We start from the raw sequence: 20,928 nt of genomic DNA on the forward strand, positions 1-20,928 counted from the left end.
TGAATAGATAGATTGGAGCCTATCTGATTGTGAAGGGCTTTAAAAAGTAAACAATGGGAGTTCTTTGGGTTTTTTTTACCCCTAAAGTCAGTAATCGAGAGCCACTGAAGTTTGAGTTGAAGTCCTGAACCAAGCTGGTAGCTGTATAAATACAGAAAAGGGTCAGGTCAAAGATGTGGAAGTGAAAATAGCAAGATTTGGAAACTGATTGGATATATGGGATGAAAGAGTGAACAGTTAAGGTTAATGTTGAGGTGACTAACCTAGGGAACTGAAAGAGTGCTGATGCCTTTGGCAGAAATAAAATTTGGAAGAAAGATGGGTTTCACGCAGGGGCAATGAATTTTGTTTTGAATATGTTGAGTTTGAAAGTCAGGAAGACCTGAGTTCAAATCCAACCTTAGACACTAGCTCTGTGACCCGGAATAAGACCATTTAACCTGCTCTGCCTAGGTTTCCTTAACTGTAAAATGGGGATAATAATAGTACCTACCTCCCAGGGCTGTTGTGAAGATCAAATGAGATAATGTTTTGTAAAGTACTTAGCATAATGCTTTATATACTTAATAGAGGCGTGTTTCTTCCCTCTCCCCCTTCCTCTCTGTAGGAACTAATGAGGACTCTTAAGAAAGAAAAGAAAGAAAGAAAGAAAGAGACGAGGATCCAGGACAGGTGCCTGGAGAGAATACTCACAGTTAGGGGGCATGATCAGGATGATGAGCCAGCAAAAGAAGATGTAGAAGGGGGGAGGTTAGACAAGTAGAAAGAACTTGGAGAGGGTAGTGTGACAAAAAACTTTAAGAGTATCCAGGATAAGAGGATGATCAGTGGTGACAAATCCAGGAGATGGTCAATAAGCTATATTAAGTACCTATTATGTACCAAGTGTTGTGGTTGAGGATGAAGGGCTGAGATCATTAGATTTGATCATTAGGTCATTGAGAGACAGCTGGGTGACTCAGTAGATAGAGCACTGGCCCTAGAGTCAGGAGGACGTGAGTTCAGATCTGGCCTCCAATCCTTAATAGCTATGTGACCCTGAGCAAGTCACTTAACCCTAATTGCCTCCCTCCTCCCCCACAAAAAAATCACTGCTAACTTTGGAGAGAGCACTTGCAGTTAACCGATGAGATTAAAAGCCAGACTGTCAAGAGTTAAGAAATGAAAACAGAAAGAGAGGACATGGGCCAGCTAGAGGACCACTTTCCAGGAGTTTGGCTAAGGAGAGGAGAGACAGTTTGAGGGATTAGTAGGGCCTAGTGAAGGTTATTTAATGAGAGAAGAGATTTTGTGTGTTTGCTGGCAGAGAAGGCAGGAGTGGATAAGGAGAAGTTGAAGATTAGCCAGGGAGTGATTGACAGATGAAAATCTAATCACGTCACATCACAAGATGTAATCAAGGGCAGATTGTAGAGGCCTTGGCAGAGAGAAGGGCCACCTCATTAAAAGACTGGAAGTAGGAGAGGGTGGAGAATAATGTCAAGGAATTTTGAGATGAAAAAAAGGGGAGAAGAGGACCATCACATTGGATAATCTCAATTTCTCATTAAAGTAAGAAGCAAGATCATCAGCTGAGGGGTAGGGAGGGACAGGAAGCATGAGGAAAGAAGAGGTTTAGAATGGCTTCTCTGGGGAGTAAGATAAGGAGTCAATTAGAGGGTACTGTAAAAGGATTGCCTTGTTGCAGTGAGGGTCCAGTTGAAACTGGATAGTACGAATTTATAATGTGCCCAGTCAGCATGGTCAATGGGAAGAAGACTAGTTAAACAAGTCAACTGAATTGGTAAAGTACTTCTGCACTGTATTTATGCAATGTTTCTGAAACACTGCATCATACGGTTGAAATAAAGAATTTCAACCACAGAACTTGGGTATCAGATGTGTACATCCGGTGAAGCAATGTCCTGGGAGGAGGAAGCAGTGGGTGGGGCTTCATCCCTGGAATGCTTTAGAGCTTGGACCAGTCTATTTAACTTATCCCTTTCCTAAAAATAAAAATAATGCCTACCTCACTGGACAATTGGATTAATTAATGTTTAGAAAGCACTTGTCATTCAGTGGATGAAAGGTATTTTAAGTCCAAACCATGTGCTTAGAGGGTGGAAGATAGAGTCTTAAGGATCTGTTGGCTATTGGTTTCAAGGTGAGGATTCCTATGATGAATCAGTTTTAAATGAAATACGAAGGAGACAAAGGTGGAGAGAGGCTTGATGTTTTGGGGTGGAGTGTTGGGGGTATGTTTTATTAAAGGTTGGGGCCTATACTTACCTGTTACACAGGTTTAAGCTAGCCAGGAAAGTAGGGAGGGAAGCAATGGTAGTCAGTAGCCCTGACCCAAGGTTATTACTAAATGTATGGTTGGGGTCAAATACTTCTGTCATAGACGATTTAATGAATGGGGAATGAGGACTGAGACCACGAGCGTGAGGTATTTGCATTTCTTGCTTAGATGATTCAGCTGAGCTGCCCATGCCTTGTGTATTTGCTGTAGTTGAATCCTTGGTACAATGTAACCATTTGTAGAAAGACAGTGACCTATAGAGATATTGGTCTCTGAAATACAGGAGAGATTTCTTTATCTGAGTTTACTAGCAGAACCTAGGACTTAGGCAGAACCTAGGACTTGGGACCTTGGATTTTGTTCTTCATCAATAGGAAACCAGAAAGTTAGCAAGCCTTTAGCTTACAAAACCTGGTTCACATTCTTGTCTGAGAGAGAGAGAGAAAAAATAATGCAGAACCCTAAGAGATGCTGTGAATTCTGCAGACAAACCTAGAGAAGTCTTGGGTGAGGTATACAGACCCCACTCCTAAGTAAAAATTCAAAGGACTAAAAATAAATAGAATATTCAGTATGCAAAATAGCAGCAAGTATTTTTTACGGAGTTTTACAGTCTTAGGATACCAAAGTACCTCTCAGTTTTTTGGATTTAGCCTCATGAAAACCAAGGGTTATTTCATTCCTTGGGCTTGTTCCCCCCACCCAGCACAAAACTTGGCACATAGTGTATGCTTAATAAATATTTGTCGATTGATCCTATGCCTATTTTAAAATGCATTATTTATTTATTACATTCTTTTTTATTATTATTTTGAGTTCCAAATTCCCTTCCTCCAACTTGTCCCCCACCTATTGAGAAGACGGGCAATGATCCTGTACCTATTATGTTGAAGAAACACCCTCCCTAAAAACATCCCTCTCTTTACATGTTCCGAGACCTGGACTTTTGATGTAGGTAGCGCCTTTCCCTGGCATCCTACTTTAACTTGCATTGTCAGTAGTTTTATGGATGGAAATTACATTAAAGATGCATTACCATCTACTTTGCCTCTGCACTCAAAGCACCATGGGCCCTTTCCATCGGACTTGCAGCTGAAACCTCCTCTTTGTGTTATCTCCCCCTCTCAGAATGTGATCTCCCTAGGAACAAGGACAGTCTTGCTTTTCTCTTTGTATCCATAGTAGTTTGCTTACAGTGCTTTGCACACAGTAAGAGCTTTAATCAATGCTTTTTCATTCATTATATTTATCACATAGCATATATTTCACTTCTCAAACTTTTTGGTCTCACTAGCCCTTTAAACTCTTTAAAAATTATTGAGGACCCTCAAAGGGCTCTGATTTGCATGTATTGCTATTTACCATATTAGAAATTAAAACATCTTAGTATTATTATGAAAATTGTTTTGACTTCCCAGATACCCTGAAAGAGCCTCAGGATCCTCAGAGGTCCCCAGACCACACTTTGAGAACCATTGCTGCTGTAGCATATACACTTCATGAGAATGAGCACTGTCATTTTTTAAATCTTTGAATATCCTTGGGACCTAGTATAATGCCTTGCACATGAAAAACCCTTAATAAAGGACTCTTTTCCTAAAGAAAATTGATTTAGTTATCTACTACATTCAAGTTTATTTGATGTATTCCTAGAATAGCCATTTTTCCACTCTTCCTGAATTCTATCAGAATTTACTGAATTTCAACAGTGTATTACCTCGGTCAGCTAAGTGATATAGTGGATAGAGCACTCAGCCTGGAGTCAGGAAGACTTCTCTCTGAGAGTTCAGATCTGGCCTCAGACACTTCCTAGCTGTGTGACCCTAGGCAACTCACTTAACCCTATTTACCTTGGTTTCCTCATCTGTAAAATGAACTGGAGAAGGAAATGGCAAACCATTCCAATATCTTTGCCAAGAAAACCTCAAATGGGGTCACAGAGTCAGACATGACTGAACAACACATTGTATTATCCTAACTTCTAATTGCACGTCCCTTTAATTGGTGCTCTTTCAGAGTCTCCCAGTGCCTGCCAGAACACGTTTCTGCCCCCCAATACATCCAAAGCAATAAATAAATGCTTATTAATAGGCACAAGGTACTATGTATAAAACAAGTTCTACATTAAAAGATCTTGCAGTCTAATTGGGGAGATAAGAATGCATATCAAGATGTAACTAAAAATACAGGACAGTAAATAAAGATCAATGAGTAGGACAAGTATCAGAGGAGGGAGGCTCCCTTCCAAGAGGAGATAGGATTGGATCCATGGCTTCAGGGATAGGCGTTGATTAGGGAAGGGAAGGGAAGGAAGAGAGCATTCTACAGAGGGGAGGAGAGGAAAGTAGAGGTTATTATTTCAAGGGAGTAGTTAGTAGTTAGACCAGTTTGGTTAGTTTGGGGTTTTTATGGGAGCATAGTGGTAGATAAGGCCGGAAAAGTCCATTTGACTCTAGGTTGTAGAGATGTCCGTAAGTGTATGTATGAGTCGTTGGACACCTAGCCTGTAGACAGTGGGAGCCATGGAAAATTTTGAACATAAGGTAACATGAAATAGATGGAAGAATTTAATTCATTGCTGTGAAAGACTAAGATTCTGCCGGTGATGTTTTGTGACTACAAATAATAGAACGCCATTTCAGAAGTATCAATGTTGCGAATTCAAAGCAGTAACAAAATGATGGCAAACCTAAGTAGCCCAAAACATACTACAGTGATTTGCATGTGTGAAAATACTGTGTATGACTAGAAAAGGAAATAAGCTGGTCATGTAGTGAAAATTCTTAATTGCTGAAGGAACTCAGCACTAGGTAAAGAGATCATTCTCTGCCTCAATTCTTATTGAGCCTCAATCACTGAATGGGCGTTCCCTCAGTCAAACCTAGACCTGTTAAAGACCTTAGCTTGAAAAGGCCAAGGTCTCCCACTGCATCCTGGGCCATCTCCAGTTGTCCTGATCTATACTTGCCACTGGACCCAGATGGCTCCAGAGGAGAGAGTGAGGCTGGTGACTTTGCATAGCCCTCCCTCACTTAAATGTAATTCACTTGTAAGTCATGGTGTCACCTCCCTGATGTCATGGTCCTCTTCAAGAACAAAAGAAAACAATAACAGTACCAAGCTCACAGCCTCTCTACACCCCCTTGCCCTGCCCTTATATAGGGGGACTTCAGCTTCATATTGATTCCTCCTCAAAAGACCCTGGCTTCCCAGTTCATCATCTTCCTCAGCTTTCACCATCTGCACCTTCTCTCCACCTTTGACATACACAAGAAAGGTCATATCCTTGATAGCATCACTTTCAAGCATTCTGCCTCAACAATTCATAACTTTGAAATTCTTCTATCTGATCATAACCTTTTGCCCTTCATTGGTGTGCTGGAATCAGCCCCTACCAACTAAAGCCAATTTTTTTAATTTTAGAGAATTTACCCCTGGTGAGAATTTATTCCCAGAAATCAGTAAACACTATAAATCAGAGCTTGATTTATTGTTTTGATTGGACAAGAAAATGATTGTAAAAATGATAATAATGGGGGCAGCTAGGTGGCACAGTGGATAGAGCTCTGGCCTTGGAGTCAGGAGGATGTGAGTTCAAATCCAGTCTCAGATACGTGACACATATTAGCTGTGTGACCCTGAGCAAGTCACTTAACCTCAATTGCCTCACCAAAAAAGCAAAAAAAAAATTATAATAATGCAGATTAAACTTAAGTGTGTCAGGGTGATTTCCCCCCCTCCAAGAGAGGCAGTTGTTAAACATTTACCAGCATACCCCTGAATTCAACTTCTCCCTTTGACTCACCACTCCTAAACACATTCTCTATTTTCCCCCCAACCTCCACTCACTCCACCCCCTCTCAGCTTTCCCAGGCTATCACTGCATTCTGGCCTCACTCTCCTTATAAATCTCGACCCCACAGTTAACTAATTCAGTTTTAAATACTGTCTGTCACCTACCATTGAATTTCTGTTTCCCTAGTTCTGGCACCGTTGATCCCTTTCCAAATCCCAATCTTAGATTATTCTAACCATCCACCTTCTCCAAGCTTTTCTGAATACTGATAAACCTGCTACTACAGGAAGTCATAAAACTATAATGGCTAGGTCCACTGCAAATTTTTAATATATTTTATCTGTCTTCTTTTCTCCACATATGCACTAGTTCAGGCCCTCATCACTTCTTATTTTGTTTTTTGTTTTGTTTTGTTTTTTATATGAAGCAACTGGGGTTAAGTGACTTGCCCAGAGTCACACAGCTAGTGAGTGGTATGTGTCTAAGGCCACACTTGAACCCAGGTCCTCCTGACTCCAGGGCGACACTCTATCCACTGTGCCACCTAGCTACCCCTCCCTCATCACCTCTTGCCTGGATTGTTGTTACACCCTCCTAATTTGTTCGCTTATCTCCAGTGTCTCCCTTTCTAACCCAGCCTTCCCAGAGCTGCCATATTGGTATTTCTAAAGTAGAAGTCTGACTATGCCCCTAAAGCTTCAGTGGCATCCTATTTCCTCTAGAACAAAATACAAACTCCTTTGTTGGAAATTTAGCTCTAGCCTGTCTGTCCAGATTGATTGTACATCACTCTCCCTGATACACTCTATATCCCAGGCAAACTGGCCTGCTTTCTGCTCCCAGACGACTACGTCACATCTCCCATGACCATGTTTTTTTAGAGACTATTCCTCATTCCCACAACATTCTCCCTTCTCACTTCTACCTCTTAGAACCCCTAGCCCCCTTCTCAGATCAAGTGAATGACACCTACTTCAAGAAGCCTTTTACTTATTTTCCCAATTGTTACCGTTTCCCCAATTCCCTGAGAAATTATTTTGTATTCATGTGGTGTATATTTTGTATTTACATATTTGCGTACAGATTGCTTCCTCCCAGTAGATTATTGGCTCCTCCAGAGCAGTCTGTAGAGTACCTGGTATGTAACAATAACAACAACTCAACAATAGCATTTATATAGTGCTTTAAGATTTGTAAAGTGCTTTTACATTTTTTATCTTATTTGATCCTCACAAACACCCTGTGAGAGATGCTAGTATTATCCCCATTTTATAGATGAAGAAACTGAGGCAGAGAAAGATTAAGTAACCCTCCCAAAGTCCCACAGCTAGTAAATGACTAAGAGGGGGTTGGGGGGGGGGGCTGCAGTAAATCTGGTCTTCCTGTCTCCAAATCCAATACTCAGTATCTACTTTACCACCTAGCAATAGGTACTTAATGAGTGTTTGTTGAGTTTGACTGCCGAATCAGAGACAATAAATGGGCAGCCAAGGGCAGTACCAATAATCCTGAGATATGAAAAGAATCAGGGTAAGACCTGTGCTGCTTTGGATAGAGGATTTATGGACTACCAGGGAGAAGAATTGCACAAAATGAAAAGACCTAGGGATGGGGATATTGTGCCCTGTATAAATGGAAGGAATTCCCACACCAGTGAAATCACAGACCTTCCAAAGTACTAAAAGATGGTTTGGAAGCAGCCATTCGTTGGAAATAAGAAAAGAGAAATATTTATAAGTGAAAGAGATTCTTACTCTTTAGCTTTGGATGCTGAAGTTTCTGTAAATGGATTGCTGGGGAAGAATCTGGATAATTGCATGATGCAACATCTCCATATTCTTCCTCTTCTGTCCTCAATATCATGAATTTTGGATTAGTCAACTACAGAACCTGTATCCAGTTGATGGTCTGGAAGCTTCTCTTTGTCATAGTTAGCTAGCAGCCTTTAAGCCTGCTCTGCTCTAGTACTGAATCTATATCCTCATGTGTGCAGGGATTTAAGGGTCTCTTCTCCAGTTTTTAACATAATTGGCAAATAGTTCCAAAATCCAGTTCAAGATGTTCCCTATCTTGCTTTTTAAAATAATTTTTCCCCTACTGATCAAGATATTCCATGAATTAATCTGGCAATGAACTTCAGTAACATGAAAAATAAAAGTAGTGAACTAGATTTTTTTCATATTGTTAAAGGAACACTAGATGACAGATTAATTTATTTTTATTGAATTCAACAAGTATTTGGCATCTAGCAAGATACTTGACACTGTGGAAGAGATACAAAGGAAACATGCCATTAACTTATAGACTATTATGACTGAAGATCTTAGAGTTCATCTAATCCAGGAATTCCTAATCGTTTTTTTTTTTTTTTGGTGTCATGGACCCCTTTGGTATTGATGAAGTCTGTGGATACTGTCTCACAACAGTGGTTTTAAATGCGTAAAGTGAAGTACATTGGATTTCAAAGGAAACCAATTATATTGAAATATAGTCATCAAAACATCAAAAGTTCCAAGTTTATGCATCCTCTGGAATCTATCCACAGTCAAGAACCCCTCTTTTCTAATCCAACTCACTTATTTTACAGACCAGGCCCAGATAGATTAAGGGTCTTGTTCTACACATCTAGTTGGGAAGGGTGGGGAAGAGACGGACAGACAGACAGACTGGACTACAGGTCATAAGATTTGCTTCTTCCCTTCAAAGAGCTTACAGTCTTCTTATTGCAGAGATACCGTTTACATAGGTGAAGCAATTTAAAAAAAAATGTCAGGCAGTAAATTATATAGTGCTAAGTGAATAAAGCCAGTTGCTAAAACTAGATCTGTTTTTTTCCAAGTCCTAAAGGAGGCCTGAGCAAACTGACCCAGTAAAGTTGAATCCAACATAAAGCCAGCCAACAAGTTGCATTGTTGTGATTTGAGTTGACTGTTCACACAAAAAATTGAATGTAATCTATTTGAGACAACCGTGGTGTATTAGCCAGAATCTGAGACATACAGTAAACACTGACCCTATCTTCTAAGAAATCATCTTTCAATATTAATGTTTTTAAGAACCCAGTTTAGTCACGGGGCAGCAGGGAAGCAGTTCCCTAATACTACAAAAAGCCTTCAGATATTTTGACTGATTCATTTCTCGGTATCCTCTATCCAGAGAAATTTTACAGCTTCTATATTTTAATTATGTCTCAGTGGTCCTAATGGGATGGGGTTTTTGTAACAAAGGTATTCGCACACCCAAGTAACAGGACACCTGGTTGCTTTCAGGGGTTGTGGGGGGTGGGTGGAAGTGCTTAATCATGGATCAAATGCTTCTAGACAGAGATTGCCATGAAACAGCTCCACCCAGGCCTCTGTAAACTTTCTTTGCCCTTCAAAGAGAGAGAATCCATTTAGTTCAATGTTCCTTTAAGTGGGGTCAAAGAAGTTCCAGGAGGGTCTCCAAGGAAGTCATGGCCACCTGAGCTACCAAAGCCCTGAGCTGGGAACAGCTGTGTGGTAGGGGCTGTTAGCTCAGCCTCCTGCTTCCCCCCCTCAACCCTCCCTTTTGTTGACAAATCTTTACTGTCCTGTGGGGAGTGCAATGGAAGCCAATTATCACCTCCCCACCTGCTCCTTCCTCATATCCTTTCCTGTCCTAGGATAAACAAAAACAAGATGTGGTCATGACTGTCCCCTTCAGTCAGTGTGGAAACCTGGCCCCCATTTTGTTTGGGGTTCAGGGGCGAAAAGGAGTAATACTAGGGAGCTAGGGCTGGGTCAGAGAGAGTACTAGTATTTCCTTCACACAGTTCAACATCAGTCTTCATCAAGCCTTGTTTTGTTTGTTTTTTAAAAAGAAATATTTAGGCGATATTGTGGTTTATCTCCTTATATTAAGTACACTCAATGGGAAACAGCTTCAGGATTGAAAAATGCCTTTTAATTATTCCATCTCTGAGACATGACACAGGTCAGATTGAGTCATTGGCCCTAATGCTTCAAATGTCTCAGTTGATTGTTGAGGCTATATACTGTATCTTACTGTTAAACTCATGACAACCAGTCCTTAAATATAGGCTCTTAATTCAGACATGTAGGAAATATTATACACACACACGTGTGTGTGTGTGTGTATGTGTGTGTGTGTGTGTGTGTGTGTGTGTGTGTGTATACACACATACACCCACATATATTCATGGCCTAAAATAAGGCAATAGTTTAAATCTTTGGAAGAAGTAATGACTGCCTTCCCCAAGAGCCCCAGAATGATCGCTAAATCCCTGAGGTTAGAGGTTGGTGTGTAATGAGTGCATAAGGGATTAAGAGTCACAGGTAGACTGAATTTAGAATGTCTCTCTGGGCTATACCAGGAAGTCTAGGTCAAGTTATAAGGGCCTGTTGTCCACCAGCAGTTTTGTGAAGAAGAAAACGACCTACTAGAAGGCAAGCTTTTGTTACGGGCATCCAGAAAACATTTCTAGCTCAGAGTCAGCACGATATAACAGAAAAGTCAGAATTTGGAGCCAGAAGACATGTGTGAACTTGGGCAAGTCACTTTAGAGAGGCCTCAGTTTCCTCATCTGTAAAATGAAGAGATTGAATTGCCTGATCCCAAAGTAGCCCTGCACAACTCAAAATCTATGATCCTAATATAGAGGAATCTTTATTTCATCCTTGTGGGCACATCCTCCAGTGACGCAAATGACAAGTTTTCTACCTCTCCTTCCTTTTCAGACAGTCTGCATGAGCTACAGTAGCCAATAAACAAATAAATAAAAATTTAGCATCTAATGACCAATAAATGAATAAGTAAATACATAGGTAGATGGATGAACAGAAAAATAATTTATTTAATTAAACAGCTAATAGCCAAACTACCAGGCCCATATTTGAAAATTTCACCTTAGTAGGGCCTACAAGTAGCTAAGTGACCCAGTGGATGGAGCACTGGGCCTAGAGTCAGGAAAGCTTGAGTTCAAATCGAGCCTCACTTGATAACTATGTGACCCTGGGCAAGTCACTAAGCATCAGATTGCCTCCGTTTCCTCATCTGTAAGGTGGGGAAATTAATAGCACTTACCTCCCAGAGTTGTGAGCGTGGAATGAGATAATATTTGTAAAGTGATTTGCAAACCTTAAAGCACCATATAAATAATTGCATTGTTATTATTATCTACCATAGCCTGACTTCCACTGGCATATCCTATTAAAAAAAAAAAAAACCAGGGTTAATTTCAAACAATAGTAAGACATCTAAATAGGATTTTGGTGAAGAAATATAACCTAACTTATTTTTAAGAGCTAAAGCCAGTAATTAAATATGACACCCCAATGGTATGGGCATTAAATTTGGTGATGTAAAAGGAAACATAAAATCACCTTTGGTATAGTAGTTCAAGGACTAACCTTGAAGTCAGGAAGACCTGGGTTCACATCCTGCCAGTGACTGGTACTGGTTGTCTGTCAACTTCTCAATACCCTAGGCAACTTTCTAAGACTGTGTCGAAGAACAAGTGCCAACCTGCACTGGTAGGAGTGTCCTCACTAGCAGTTTCCAATGCTAATGAAATTCCAAGTCTGATTTAAAAAAACAACAAAAAAAGGACATGAAGAACAATGGAAAGGTTGAGGGAGTACTCTAAGAGGCCCAGTAGAGCTGAAAAGGGAAGACTCAGGGAAACTTCTGGACAAAGATGGGCACAGAGGTTAAAAAAGTGAATTCTTAATATTACCTTGCATTTTATTTTTAATTATTTTTATTTATTTTATCAAATATTTCCATAGATGTATTTTTTAACATTCATTTTTAAAAATTTTGAGTTCCTAACCCCATCCCTCCTTTCCATCTCTGAGAAAGCATGAGATTTGATATTAACTATACATGTGAAATCATATAAAATATATTTCCATATTAGCCATGTTGTGAAACAAAACACAAACAAAATAAAACAATGAAAATAAATGAAGTTTTAAAAAATGTGCTTCAATCTGTATTCAGAGTTCATCAGTTTTCTTTCTGGAGGTAGATAGCATTTTTTATCATGAGGTCTTTGGAATTATCTTGGATCATTGTCTTGATCAGAGTAGCTAAGTCTTTCACAGCTGATCATCAATATTGCTGTTACTGTGTACAATGTTCTTCTGATTCTGCTCACTTCACTCTGTATCAGTTCATATAAGGCTTCCCAGGTTTTTCTGAAACCATCCTGCTCATCATTTCTTATAGCACAATAGTGTTCCATCATAATCATATACCACAATTTGTTCATTCATTCCCCAATTGATGGGTATCCTCTTGATTTCTAATTCTTTGCCATCACAAAAAGCAACAAATACTTTTGTACTTCTAGTTCTTTTTCCTTTTCTTTGATCTCTTTGGGATATAAACCTAGTAGTGGTATTGTTGGGGAAGGGGTATGGACAGTTTTAGAGTCCTTTGGGCATAGTTCCAAATTATTCTCCAGAATAGTTGGACTAGTTCACAACTCTACCATCAGTGTATTAGTGTCTCAACTTTTCCACATCTCTTCCAGCATTTGTTATTTTGCTTTTCTGTTATGTTAGCCAATCTGATAAGTAGGAGGTGGTATCTCAGAGTTTTTTTTAATTAGCATTTCTCTAATTAGTAGTGATTTAGAGAATTTTTTCAAGTGACTATTGATAACTTTGACTTCTGCTTCTGAAAACTGTGTGTTCTTATCCTTTAACCATATATCAATTGGGAAATGCCTCTAATTTTTGCAAATTTAGCTGTGCTCCATATATATTTAAGAAATGAGGCCTTTATCAGAGAAATTTGCCATAAATTTTTGCCCAGTTTCCTGTTTTCCTTCTAACTTTGGCTGCATTCATTTTGTTTGTGCAAAAGCTTTTTAATTTCATGTAATCAAAATTATTTTACTTCCTGTAATCCTTTCTATCTCTTGTTTGGTCATAAACTCTTCCCTTATCTATAGATCTGACAGGTATATTTTTCCATATTCCCTTAATTTACTTATGATACTGCCTTTTATATCTTAATCATTTATCCATTTTGATGTTATCTTGGTGTATGGTATGAGATGCTGGTCTATGCCTAGTTTCTACCAAATTGCTTTCCAGTTTTCCCAGCAATTTTTGTCAAATGGTGAGTTATTACCCCAAAAGCTTGGATCTTTGGGTTACTAAATTGTTATGGTCATTTACTAATGTGTATCCACCACTCTATTTCTTAGTACCAGATTGTTTTGGTGATTACCACTTTGTAATATAGTTTGAAATCTGGAGCTACTAGGCCACTTTCCTTTACATTCTTTTTTCATTGACTCCCTTGATATTCTTGACCTTTTGTCCTTCCAGATGAATTTTGTTACTATTTTCTCTAAAATAATTCATTGGTACTTTGAATGGTAAGGCACTGAATAAGTAAAGTAACTTGGTAGAATTTGTCATTTTTATTATATTGGCTCAGCCTACCCATAAGCAGTTAATATTTCTCCAGTTGTTTAGATCCATCTTTATTTGTGTGAAAAGTGTTTTGTAATTATGTTCATATAATCCCTCAGTTTGTCTTAGTAGGTAGACTTTCAAGTTTGGAATTTCTTTTTCTATCTCTTGCTGCTAGACTTTTTTGGTGGTATATAAAAATGCTGATAATTTATATGGGTTTATTTTATATCCTGCAACTTTGCTAAAGTTGATAATTGTCGTAACTAAATTTTTAGTTGATTCTCAAGGGTTTTCTAAGTACACCATCATATCATTTGCAAAGGGTGATAGTTTTGTTTCCTCACTGCTTATTTTTATTCCTTCAATTTCTTTTTCTTCTTCTACTACAATGGTGAATAATAGTGGTGATAATGGACATCCTTGTTTCACTTTTGATCTTATTGGGAAGGCTTCAAGTTTATCCTCATTACAGATCATGCTTGCTCTTAGTTCTAGATAGATACTAATTATTTTTTAAAAACGTTCCATTAACTATGCCCAAATGGCTTTATAGGGCTGTACATACCCTTTGGTGCAGCAATATCACTACCAGGTCTATATCCCAAAGAGATTTTTTAAAAAGGGGGGTGGGGGGAAGAACCTATTTGTACAAATACATTTATAGCAGCTCTTTTTGTAGTGACTAAGAATTGGAAATTGAAGGATGCCCATCAATTAGGAGATTACTGAACAATTTGTGGTATATGATTACAATGGAATATTATTGTGCTATAAGAAATGATGAGCAGAATGATTTCAGAAACACCTGGAAAGACTTACATGAACGGACACAGAGTGAAGTGAGCAGACCCATGAGAACATTGTACATAGTAACAGCAACAATGTATGATAAACAACTGTGAATGACTTGCCTATTCTCAGCAATACAGTGATGTAAGATAATCCCAAAGGACTCATGATGAAAAATGCTATCTGCCTCCAGAGAAAGAACTGATGTTGTCTGAATAAAGAATGAAGCAAATTATTTTTCACTTTCTTTCTTTTTTTAATTTTGAGTTTTCTTCCACAAATAACTAATATGGAAATATTTTACATGAGTGCAAGGTGTAACCTTTATCAGATTGCTTACCATCTCAGGGAGGGGAAAGAAAAAAGAGGAAGGGATAGAATTTGGAACTCAAAACTTAAAAAAAAAAAAGAATGTTAAAAATTGTCTTTCCATGGCACCTTCACAAAAACTGACCATGCCTTAGGGCAACAAAATCTCACAACCAAATGCAGAAAAGCAGAAATGTTAAGTGCATCCTTTTTAGACCATAATCCAATAAAACTTTGTTAAATCTGTGCCATGTACAGCTGAGAAAAAAGTATCCTATTTTATATTCCCATTCCACTTTTTTCCAGAGGTCTATCATATCTAACTTTTCTAAGCTTCTATTCATTTCCTTGAATTCTTTCTTATTTATTTGTAATTAGATTTATGTAATTTTGAAAGGGGAAAGTTGACATCTCCAATCAGTATGGTTTTATGTCTATTTCTTCCTGTAATTAATTTAACTTTACCTTTAAGAATTTGAATCCTATGCCATTTGGTGTGTATACCTTTGGCATTGATATTACTTGGTGTCTATGGTTTCTTTTAGCAAGATATAGTTTCTCTGCATAATAGATTCTGCTCCAGCCCCTTATTTTAACTCTGTGTGTGAATCTGTTTCAGGTATATTTCTTGTAAATAACATATGGCTAGATTCTGGTTTCTAATGCATTCTGCTATCTGTTTTTGTTTTACAGATAAGTTCATTCCATTCACATTCACAATTATGATTGCTAAATATGTATTTCCCTCCATTCTGTTTTCTTCTTTTTACCTTCTCTCTCTCTTTTATACTGTCCCTCCTTTAATGTCTGTTTTGCTTCTGACCACTGCCTTCTTTTATCTGTTCTTTTATTATCCTCCCTTTCTCTTATCCCCTTCTCCTCTTACAACCCTGTTAGGTAAGATAAATTTCTATTATCAATTGATTATGTATATATATATATATATTGTCCCTCTTTGAACCAATTTAGATGTGAGTGAGATTCAAGCATTAATTGCCTCCATCACCACCACCATTTTCCCCTCCACTATAATAGTGCTTCCTTATGCATTTCTTTTATGGAAGATCATTTTCCCCATTTTCTTTTCTCCTTCATCATTCTCCTAGGGGATTGCTCTTTCTCACCTCTCCATTTTTTTTAACATCATCCCAACATAATCAACTCACTCCTGGACCTTCTTTCCAAGAATCCTTCTAACTCCCCTAATAATAATAAAGTTCTTAGAAGAAACATGTATCATCTTCCCATATAGAAAGGTAAATGGTTTAACCTTATTGAGTCCATTATGATTTCTCTTTCTTGTTTACCTTTTTTATATTTCTCTTGAGTCTTTGTATTTGAAAGTCAAATTTTCTATTCAGCACTGGTCTTTTCATCAGGAATGCTTAAGTCTTCTATTTCATTAAATATCTATTTTTTTCCCTTGAAGGAGTATATTTAGTTCTGCTAAGCAGATTATTCTTGGTTGTAATGCTAGCTCTTTTGCATTCCAGAATATCATATTCCAAGCCCTTTGCTCCTTTAGTGTGGTAGCTGCTAAATCTTGTGTGATCCTATGGTTCCACAATATTTGAGTGGTTTATTTCTGGCTGCTTGAAGTATTTTCTCTTTGACTTGGGAGCTTTGGAATTTCACGAAAATATACCTAAGAGTTTTCATTTTGGGATCTCTTTCAGGTGGTGCTCAATGGAGTCCTTGAATTTCTATTTTACTTTCTGGTTCAAGAATATCTGGGTCCTTTGACAATTTCTTGAAATATGATGTCTAGTCTCTTTCTTTGATCTTGACTTTCAGGTAATCCAATAATTCTTTGATTAATTCTCTTCAATCTATTTTCCAGGTCAGTTATTTTTCCTTTGTTTACATTTTCTTCATGCTTTTGACTTTGTTTTATTGTTGCTTGATATCTCATGTAGTCTTAGTTTCTAGTTGTCCAGTTCTAATTTTTAAGGAATTATTTTCTTCAGTGAATTTTTATACCTTTTTTTCCATTTGGCCCATTCTGGTTTTTAAGGTATTATTCTCTTCAGTAATTTTTGTGCCTTTTTTTTACCAAGCTGTTAATTGTCTTTTCATAATGTTCTTCCTTTGCTTTCATTTCTTTGCTTAATTTTTCCTCTACCACTTTTATTTAATGTTGAAAATCCTTTTGAGCTCTTCTAGGAATTCTTGTTGGGCTTGTGTCCAATTCACATTTTTTTTTCCTTTGAGGCTTTGCTTGTTGCTATTTTCACTTCATTGTCTTCTTCTGAGTTTGTGTCTTGATCTTCTCTGTCACCATAGTAGATTTTTATGATCAGATTATTTTGCTGTTGTTTGATCATTTTTCCACCCTATTTCTTGATTTGAAATTTTATGTTGAGGTTGGGCTTTGTTACCAGCGTGGGGAAAATGGGGGAGGGGTACTGTCTCAAACTTCAGGCTTTCTCACACTGTGTTTTCAGAGTTAGTTCTGGAGATTTGAAAGTTTTGGGTGCTTCCGAGAGGTATTGTCACTGCTCTCCTGTTCTACATTCTGATCTTTATCCAGGAAAGGACCCAGGCTTTTGGCACTGCAATTAATACTGCTGCTCAGAATCCCTGATCCCTTGGGACCAGAAGTGATATTGCCCTTAGGGCTTCCATTCCCTCTGAAAATGTTTCTCCTTGCCCTTGAACTATGACCCAGAAGTGGGTACAGACAATGGAGTTGCTAATCAGTTGCCCCTGAGGGCTTTCACTCCCTCTTGCCCAAAAGTGCTCCTCCCTGCCCTTGAACTATGAAGTGGATATAGGCAATGGAGTTGTCAAACAGCATCTGGTCCTGTGTCCAGAGCTAGCCCAGTGATCCCCTATAATCTCTTTCTGACCAGTTGCCAGGTCCCCTTACCTCTGGCTTGGGAGCTCCCTAAAGTGCTGCTGCTTCTGTCACCACTACCTGGACCCACCACTGGTGTTTCATCCCCATGGCCTCTGGACCAGCCTCTTTCCAAACTCCTAAATTGTCTTGGACTGGAAGAAAGTCTCACTCTTGACATTTTATTGGCTCTGCCACTCCAGAATTCAACTTAAAGCATTATTTTAAAGTTGTTTGGGGAATGTTGGGAGGACTCAGCTGAGTATTTCCTCTCTTCCACCATCTTGGCTCCACCCCTAGAAGTCCAGCTACCTGGCATTTTATCACACTTTATTCAGCTTTCAAAACACTTCCATATAAATTCAATCAATCAATTGAAACATTTATTAAGAACCTATATGTGCCAAGCACTGTGCAAAGTGCTGGGGATACAAAAAGAGGCAAAATTCTCATTTAATCTTTTCCTCAACACTTAGAAATGGATCAGTGAAGTAGGCAGAGAGGAAGTTGTCCCATTTTTATAGGTGTGGAGATTCCAGAGGTGAAGTGAGTTGCCCACGGTCACACATCCACATCAGAACAGGGATCAGAACCAAAGTCTTCTTACTCTTCACTTAGTGCTATTTCCCCTCTCCAAATCTGAATGCAATCCTGTCTACATCCAAGTTAGAACTTCTCACCGGGCACTTAAGCCTGCTTCCATTCTTCCATTCTTCAAAGTACAATTTCTAACCTCCTCTCAACCAACCAATCAATCAATAAACATTATTAAGTACCTATTTTGTGCAGGCACTATGCTAAATACTAGGGTTACGAAAGGAGTTTACAGTTTTGTGTTTTGTTTTGTTTTTTAGGCAATTGGGGTTAAGTGACTTGCCCAGGGTCACACAGCTAGTAAGTGACAAGTGTTCAGTATGAGGCTGGATTTGAACTCAGGTCCTCCTGACTTCAGGGCCAGTGCTCTATCCACTGTGCCACCTAGCTGCCCCAGGAGTTTACAATTTAAAGAAAAGAGGAGGGCAAAGTATAGTTCTAAATACTAACCAAGGTTATCCAATTACATGGGGAACACCCTCCCTGCTTTCTAAGAGTATTTGATTGAACCTAGTGAGTTAAACAGGAAGCTCCCTTTTCAGAGTCAGCTCTTTCTGCCCTGGTACTGCTAGCTTTGACATGGACTCCATGCTTTTCTTTTACCTGATCGAAATTCCTTTTTCTCCTCAATAGATATTGGTCTTTGAATAAATAGATGAATGAATGAATGAATGAATGAATGAATGAATGAATGAATGAATGAGTGAATGAATGAGAAAGTATTTGTTAAGCACTTGTTATGTGCAAATCACTGTGCTCTATACTGGGGATATAAATAGAAAAGTAAGACAGTGCCTGCCTATGGAGCTCGCTCAGGTTCTCTTGCGGGAGAACACACATGTGGAAGGTGTCTGCAAGTCAGATGGAAACATCCACTAGCCCTTGGGCTGCTAGTCTGCAGCAAAGTTTATTTCAATGCTGCTTCTTTATTGTCCTTCCCCCTGATAAAATCATCAGTTTCTGATGTCGATGATGGTAGTACCTGGAACATGCTGACTCCTGCCTCCCCCTTAGGGTGCCATCTTGCTTTAGGCAGGCCTGCTTGCCTATTGGTGGCAGTTTGGGATGTTAAATATCCATCTTAATGTCCACCTCTGAATTTTTTTTTTTAATTTTCCCTTTTTTTCCCTTTGGAACTTAAGAAACTAGGAAATTAGTGTTTTGAGGCAGGTATAGGTTTCAGACATGCAATTTTTTCTCTCTTTTAGATTTAGCAATTTGTCATCTTGGATGTGTAGTACCTAGGACACAAGTGATGTGATTTATTCATGCTAACTCAGCTGTGTGTGTCAGTCTTTCCTGACTACTAGGTCAACTATCCATTATGTCATGCTGTCTCCCTAACTAATTGCTGTTCAGTAGTTCCAGTCATGACCAACTCTCCATGACCCCATTTTAGGGTTTTCTCGGCAAATATACTGGAATGGTTTGCCATTTCCTCCTCCAGCTTATTTTACAGATAAGGAAACTAAGGCAAAGAGGGTTAAGTGACTTGCCCAGGGTCACACAGCTAGTAAGTGTGTAAAGCCAGATTTGAACTCATGAAGAGGAGTCTTCCTGATTACAGGCCTAACACTTTGTCCCCTGAACCTCTTAGCTGCCCTACCCCACACCCATCCCCATTAATAATAAAGTCATATCATTTAAGAACTAGAAAGGATCATCTTATCTAACCCCCTCATTTTACAGATGAGGAAACTTAAGTCCTGAGAGGCTAATAACAGTTCACATTTATATAACACATTTATATGGTTACAAAGAGCTATCCACAAGACCCTTTCAATAGCCCTAGTGGGTGTAAGTAATAGTATTATTAGTCCTATTTTACAGATGAGAAAACTGAGGCTCAGAGAGCTTAAATGACTAGCCAGGGACATGAAGTTGTGAAAGCAATATTGGAAGATCTAGGTTCTAGTCCTGACTGTACCACAAACTCTCTGTGTGTTCTTGGGCAAATCACTTCATGTCTCTAGTTTCTTAATCAGTAAAATGAAAGGCTTCCATCGCTTAGCAGAAAATCCAACTAACTGCCCGATGAAGAAAAGGAGAAAAGAAGATAATAAGCGTTTTTTGTAGCTTACGTGCCAGGTACTGTGCTAAGTATTTTATGAATATTTTCTCATTTGATCTTCACAATAGCTCCCATTTTAAAGAAGAGAATACTGAGGCAGAAAAAGGTTAAATGACTTGCCATGGGCCACACAACTATTGCATGTCTGGGGCCATATTTGAACACAGGCCTTTCAGATTCCACTCTATTCATTGTGCCACCTAGCTGCCGTCTATAATAAATAATAAAATAAATATCATTACTAGCATAGAAAAAGAATGCTGTTATTATTACCATTCCTCTTCTAATATATTTTTTCTGGGCCCACTCTCTCACGGTCAGGCCTATCACATCTCCCCCAAGGTACCCTGAGAAGTTTGAGGTGTTCCTTTTCTCCACTATTGGCTCAAGCCCCCATAGGCTCTCTTCCTCCCATTTATTAGGAAGCCAGTTACTAGCACTCCATTTCCATTTAACCATTAATCAGTGGGCAAAAGGTAGGCATGACTCATTGTCTTTTAGGTCCTCAGCCACACTCTGGAGCTGTTTTGTGGACTACCAAGTTATCTAATTTTTCAATTACTTGGTATGAAATGGCTTACCATTGTTCCACTGTCTTGGGTTCTTATTACACATCCAGGATGCTTACTTGAACTCTATCTCCCTTTGTTGAAGATGTTGACAATGAACTAGAGCATCCTGCCATTACTTGTTTCTACCGGAACTTTTCTGAGCTGAGGTCATAAGTAGGTGGTAGGCCACCTTCACCAGTGAAGAGACTTCACCAGTTATGAGTCTTGGGACATTTCCATCTTCTGAGACTTCAAACACAAACCATCTCTAGTGCAAATGAATAGGAAG

This window comes from Vombatus ursinus, unplaced genomic scaffold (assembly GCF_900497805.2).
Source record: "Vombatus ursinus unplaced genomic scaffold, bare-nosed wombat genome assembly UNPS02014828.1, whole genome shotgun sequence".
NCBI classification, from domain to species: Eukaryota; Metazoa; Chordata; class Mammalia; order Diprotodontia; family Vombatidae; genus Vombatus; species Vombatus ursinus.